Source organism: Cantharellus anzutake (genome assembly GCF_015039405.1).
Source record: "Cantharellus anzutake strain C23 chromosome Unknown EI90scaffold_54, whole genome shotgun sequence".
Taxonomy (NCBI): Eukaryota; Fungi; Basidiomycota; class Agaricomycetes; order Cantharellales; family Hydnaceae; genus Cantharellus; species Cantharellus anzutake.
The window spans coordinates 558,106-565,218 of NW_024067004.1; positions in this window are offsets into that span (position 1 = coordinate 558,106).

The following is a 7,113-nucleotide window of genomic DNA, read 5'->3' on the forward strand; positions in this document are numbered from 1 at the left end:
TCGATGCGTGCTCGCTTCATGTTCCCACAGGGATTGACCAGCAATTGACGCGGAATTGACGTGATCTGATACGAATTTGACCCATCAGTGTCTGACCATGTGACAATTTGTGACCAGTGTCAATCCAACACTGGATGTGACAGACAACCGGTGATAGCGGTACATGTGTGACAGACATCCGGTGATAGCAGTATGTGCGTGAGAGTGACGGTCTCCGACGGTGAAGTTAGTCTTAAATCCGAATAAATTTCAAATTGTATTATACTCCGTTTGGGCTCCTTTCCCAAATTTTAGTTGTGCTCCCTTTTCCTCAGTACAGCATGGACGGTTTCTCACTGGCTCGACGGATAATTTCCTGCACTAATGAAACAATTCCATATGCGGGCATTCCACCACACCTGATTGGATCCTGTTTTCCTTCCCAAACCATAACCGTGGCCAACTTCCTCACAATCAAACTTCCCTCACTTCAATTCCAGTTCAAAAATTCTGATCATTTATTGATCAGTGATCATCCATCTTCCATTGAACAACTCACAGAATGGGATCTTTGCACACTGAAGTGTCCTCCATGCTCCGAATTGGACAGATTGATCTCCGAAGGCCAAGAAAAAAATGCCACTTCAGTCAGGCTTGGCTCTTGCTATGTCCCCATTGCCATCTTCAACATTTGGAAAGCCATGCTCCAAGTCCATGATATCCAGGGTCTATGGAAAGATTCAGTCAGGCACGCATCACAGCTAATGGCTCAGCACCCTATGCTTCAACCAGAAATCCAGATGGCACAGGCAATGCTGTTGTCACATACCTGGAACAGTGTACTGTACTGAAAGGTTGTCTTACTAGTTTGGGGACGGTAATGTTCCGTTCCCCCGTTCGCCTCAGGCCTCAGTAATCCGTCTAAGTATACGCTTGATTTGGCTGTATATTGACGGGGTAGAAGTAAAGGCTAATCTGCCTTTTACAGCTACCCCGAGGGTTTATATACAATCTTATACATTCTCGGCACAAATAAATAGAGAAGCTTCCGCGACGCTAAATTAGCGTCGCGACATAATTATTACACAACACAACATCAACTGATGTTGTGGGCGGAATATAGACATGGGCCGGGGCCTCACATCCTCCTCCCTTGCGATACTAGATCGCAGACAGGGTACTAGCCATATATACACAAGGGGAAAGCAAGCATTTTTAAAGAAATAAAAAAACGTTCTACATACGAAGAATGTATGCAAACGGGGGCACACTCATTGCAGGAGGCTATAATAGTATTTTGTAGGCGAAGCCCACTTAGAGTTTCTCCTGGAACATATGCACCCAGATCTCGACGACAGTGTTGTCGACGATGGAACGACTTTCTCGTCGTTGTGAGTTTATTAAATACCATCGTCCACCGTGACGATGTTGACAGTGTAGGTCGTCGACGGCAGAGTTGTCGCCGACGAGAAAATGAATAATCAACGACGATTGCGTTGATGAAGGACGAAGGGTACAGAATAGACAATCAACGACAGCATTGTCGTTGACGAAGGTAAGAGATTATTGATCAACGACGGCCTTGTCGTTGACGAAAGTGGGTAATCAACGACGGCATTGTCGTTGACGAAGGTATGGATGAGGGGGGGTCAGTTCCTCATTCGTTTACGCGGCGCTGACCCGGACGGGCCAGAGCCGGATGGGCGATTCGACGTAGTCCTACGAGTCGTCGTGGACCTAGCCGCGTCGACAGCGACATCGTCACTCAGATAGTTGTCGTCGTAGTGACGAGTCTCGACATCAGCGTCGTTCATGGACGAATCCTCGTCTTGACGACGGTGCGAATAATGGACATGGTGCGCGGGATGGCCACGTCCATGAGAAGAGGGAGCACGCCCTCGCACTGGTGGTGCGTGGGCGGATTCGTACACCGACGAGTGTGCATACGTCGGAGGGGGGTATTGCGGCGGAGGTGGGGCGTTTGAATACGCCACAGGGTGTGGGCTCGCATACATCATAGGCGGGTTTGAGTACGATGTTGGGGGAGGGTTCGAGTACATAAGTGCTCGTTCCTGGCGTTGAATTTTACGACGCTCACGAGCGTCGTCAGTCATTGGTTTTATCCATCGACACGCGAGGATGTACATCCGTGCAATACGAGCCGGGGGGTACTGGTCGGGAAGTCTTTTCGCCTCCATCTCAATGTCGTCGCGCGACATACGCATTCGTGAGGCGCAGTTGTTCGTAGCCACCCTGTACCAATCGGTACAGGTGTCGACGTCCTCTTGCGAGGGCTTGCCCATCTTGAACGACCAGGCAAGATGGTACATTGTAGCATAGAACCTCACACCCTCTTCGGTGTGTATGTAGTTACGAACCAACTCGAACCACTTAGGTTCTTTGTCGCGGACGAGCGCAGCCGCATCTGGGAATTCGATTCTATCGACATGGTCGATGTCGTAGAAGCGGGTAGGAAGGGCCACCGATCGACAATATGTCGGTGGGGGTAGGGGTTCGCCATGCACTTCAGTGAGTTTGGCGTCGTAGTACTCGTAGTAATGGTAGCCGGGTGGACGGTTCGCGACGAATTCTTCGAACGGGGCATCAGGGTCGACGACCCATTCGCCTTCCATCTCGTCATCGTCGGACGTGGGGGCCCATCTCTTGGAAGAGGTGGTTTTTTTCGACGGCGCAGACTTGGCCGACGCAGGATCCACCGGGCCAACCCCGGGGATAACGATGGTTTGGGGAACAGTGGGCCGTGACGACGAGGGAGCAGGAGATGTGATCGGGGCGGGTTTGGGAGACGCAGGGCGTCCCCTCGCCGTGCGCGCGACTCTAAAGACGTCCTCGTTGAGTTCGTCGTTGGCCTTTCGGAGGGATTCGACCCGTCGATGAAGATGGTCGTTTTCAGAACGCAGGTCGTCGGCCTCGTTCTGCAGCATCTCATACTTGTTCCTGAGCTCATCGAGCTCATCACTCCTACGTTCGTCTTCGAACGTAGTCTCTTTGCGTTTCTCGAGTTTCTTTTCGATACGGGCCCACACGACTTCTGTAATCATTTCGAGTTGATCGAGCCCTGTCTGCGTGGAACGCGGCAGGTGGGGGTATTTCTCACTCGCGCTTACGCGAGTGGGCAGGACCAAATGGTCCTGTTTTGGGGTTAAAACGCCCGTGCTGGGCGTTCCAGGGGTGACAGTCTGAGCGACTGTGGAGTTGTCGTCCATTGACGACATGGCAGCATCCGTGGTGGGACTTACAGGTGGGGAGTTTGGACTGGAGTCTACGAGGGCCTCCTTGATGGGGGAAAGGTCGAGGGAGGAATCAGCGAGGGGGGATTCAGTAGCGTTCATTTGAGCGATTTCAAATTTGATGGTAGGAAGCAGGATTTGATCCCGCTTTCGTCGCATTTATCCGATATTATTCGGATATTCCCGGACTTGCCAGTTTAGGCAACTCATGGCTTCAACGCCATAGTTGGCCGTGATAAGGCATTGATATCCGCTGGTATCGGACCGGTAGGCGACGTTCACGCCGTGGTCGTGATGGTCCGCTGGATCTATTGTCCGGCGTCTGATCCCGTCGTTGACGGTTCAGTTCCTCAACGTTCTCTACCCCTTGTACTGTTAGGTAGTCATCCAACGCAATTAGATCGTTTACGTTGGCCAAGGGTTCCCAAGTAAGGTCACCAAGTCCCCATCGGACACGGAACCATAAAGACTTATCGTCGTCCCATCGATGGTCGACGATCTCCTTAACCTGGTATTCCCGTTCTGGGTCGTCGCCAAAGTCGTAAAACACTTCTACGGCGCGCCCAGGGAACAGCACAGAATCATTCGGCTCATGAGGTGCGAGCCGTGAGACGTGGAACTTCGCAAAGATATTTCTTTGCGTCAACACTGGGGGAAGCCTGAGGACGTAGTTTGATGAGTCCTCAAATACCTCCAGTATTTCGTAGGGGCCAATATAAGTTGGCAACAACTTATGTGCCCTCCCCTTGGGGAGGTTCAGATCTTTCGTTGAAAGATATGCGTAGTCCCCTTTCTTCAGTTTTGGGGAATCAGGGCGCCGATGTCGGTTCGCCTGGATAGCCTGTTCTACACGACTCTTAATAATAGCGTCGTGAGCGGCCTGGATGTTGTCCAGGGCCCGCTGGGCAAAGGATTTCACCCCCGGCAATTCGGATGACAGCAGAGACACGGTCATTTGTGGGAGGTATCCGTATACCAACTCAAACGGGGCGAATCCCGTTGATTTGTTCGCACTTGAGTTCAATGCGAATTCTACCATGGGTATATGCACGGCCCAATCTCGCTGATCGGGTCGGACGAATGACCGAAGGATCTGGACCACCGTCTGGATCGCTCGTTCTGCTTGGCCATCCCCTTGAGGATGGAATGCGGTAGTTAACTTGAGTTTAACACCCATGAGTCGGTGTAACTCAGTCCAAAATTGAGACGTAAACTTCGTGTCACGGTCGGACACGATGGATGTTGGCATGCCGTGCAAGCGCACGACATGTTGCAGGAACAGATGCGCCAGTTCAATAGTCTTGACCTGGGTCGTCACAGGCACTAGGTGAACCTGGCACGTTAGTCGGCACAGAACTACCCAGAGGTAGTTATAACTCAGGCTCGTCGGGAATGGTCCGACGAAATCCATGGCGATTGACTCCCAAGGTTTCTCAGGGACCGGGAGCTGGTGAAGCAGTCCCGGATATCTGAGTTTGCTTTTCTTGGTCGTCTGGCACGTCCCGCAGGATGTGCAGAATTTCTCGATGTCTTTTGACATCGAAGACCACCAGTAGTGTTTGCGTATGTACTCGAGCGTCTTCTTGGTGCCGAGGTGACCAAGGATGCGGTGTGCGTGCTCGATCACGATGCCCGTTATCCTCTCCCCTTTATGAATAGATTCAGGGAGGACAAGTCGTGGCTCGCCTGAATCATTCAGACGGAAAATCAGGCCATCGACGATCGAGAACCTAGGGAAATCCCCAGGTTTTGCCAGGATCCCTCTCCAAGCATTGTGTTTGGAGTAGCCGTCTTTCACACTTGCGATGAAAGCTTTGTCCTCTACATGAGGACGTAGCTCTGCCAATGGTGGCAGTACATCTTCGAGGGAAAGCTCCCTCCTCCCTTGACGATCGTCAGGGGGATCGAGCACGGATGCCTCGAGATCTCGTGGCTCTTGAGCGTCTCCGATAGAGTGGGACGCGCCCAGCCGTATGCACTGCAGTCTCAACCTGTGCAGGTGTAGTAATTCCCGTGCTTCCTCAGCACGCGCCAAGGGCAGATCGTCGCCCTCTTTATCAATTCGTATGTCTGCGGATACGTAATCGTCGTAGTGGACATCCTCGTCTGACGAGGACTCATAGTATCGCGACAGGGCGTCAGCCACTTTGTTTGTGTGGCCTTGTACATACACGATGTCACAATTGAAGCCGTGAAAGAAATTCTGCCAACGAATGTGACGCGGTGCAGTGTGATTCTTCTCTTTGAAGTAAGTAAGCGCCTTGTGGTCAGTGACCACAGTGAATTTCCGCCCACCAGTCAGCTCGTCGAGCCATTTGGTGAGCGCTTCCAGAACGCCTAGAGCTTCTAGCTCATAGGCGAAATACGCCCGTTGAGTCGGGGTGAACTTCTTCGACATAAACGCAGCAGGGTTAGAGGTTTGCCATTCTGCACCCTGTGCGAGCACGGCCCCGATGCCAGCGGGGCAGGCGTCCGTGATCACCCAGACACGGTACTTGTTTTGGTCTTCTGAATCCGGTATATCCCAGATTATGGGCTTTAGAATCGGCGTCTTGCACGCGATTATTTTGATCTGCGCGAAACATTTTTCGTGTAGGGCGCTCCAGCGGAACGGCATATGGCTGGTGCATATGGATTGCAACGGTCCAGTGTATGCACTGACGTTGGGTAGGAATTTCGCTAGGTACTCAATGAGCCCTAGGAATCGCAGAACCTCGGTGTGGTTCTCTGGCGTTCGCCAGTTCCTTATTTTCTCTAGTTTGTCGGAATCTGCGTGGATTCCGTTTGAGTCCACTTTACACCCCAGTATGTCGAGTACAGGGGCGAATGGCTCAAATTTTCTTGGGCTTACATAGAGCTTCTCGTCCCTTAGACGAGTATATATCCACAAGAATTTCTCGTTGTGTTGCTTCACTGACGTAGTTCCAGTGAAGATGTTGTCGAACCATACGTGGACGGCTCGACCGATTTGGTCCCTTAGGATCCAAGTCAAAACGCGCTGGAACGTGGAAGGGCCATTACAGTCCCCTTGTTGCAGCACGTTCGATATGAAAGTACCGTACGGGGTACTCATCCCCGTGTATTGTACGCAGTCCAGTTCGATACGAATCTGTTCGTACGCGTCTGTCATATCGATCTTTGATCGATAAGTTACCCGAGCCATACTATCCATGATGAAACGCATGTCAGGCATGGGCGTGACATCGAGAATGGAGTTCGCGTTGCGATTTCTCGCATCGATTACAGTCCGTAAAGAACCGTCCTTCTTTGCAAGACAAAGAAGTGGAGCCGCCGTTGCGACCGCCTTGCGTTCCCACCATTGGGCTCGCTCATAACGAGCGATCTTTTCTCGAAGCTGCGGTTCGAGAGCCTGAGGGCACGTAGCCCTTCTTTCTATATATTTTTTATTCGGATCAATCAAGTTGATCCGGTGGTTAACCTCCCTGAACGGAGGTAGGACCTCAGGGCTGGCGCCATGACGTCTTTGAAACGTTCACGCCACCAATTCCTGAGTGGCACGAATTCAGGGTCTGTCATTGGCAGACCTTCTAAATGGGAACAGTCGGGAAGCCTGAGATCTTTCGACCTCGGGCTTGGCCAGTGATTGGGCCACTGGGAGGTATCCGCGTCTTTTTGAGCGGAGATGGCAAGGATGCGTGGCGAAGGGTTTCCAGCCTTCGCCGTATTGCGTCATGCCGTCTGTTTAGATGACAGTTCGGGATCTCGGTGCACGGGGAAGTTTGGGGCGACCGCGTGCAGCAGCCCCCACTGAGGTTTTACCCCGTTCCGTCAGGACATCAAACGTTTTGATGTCGCCCGTCTTTATGTGGACGGTGTGAGTTTCGAAATTGAGGACGCTCCGTTGGCATTCAGCACGGAGCCC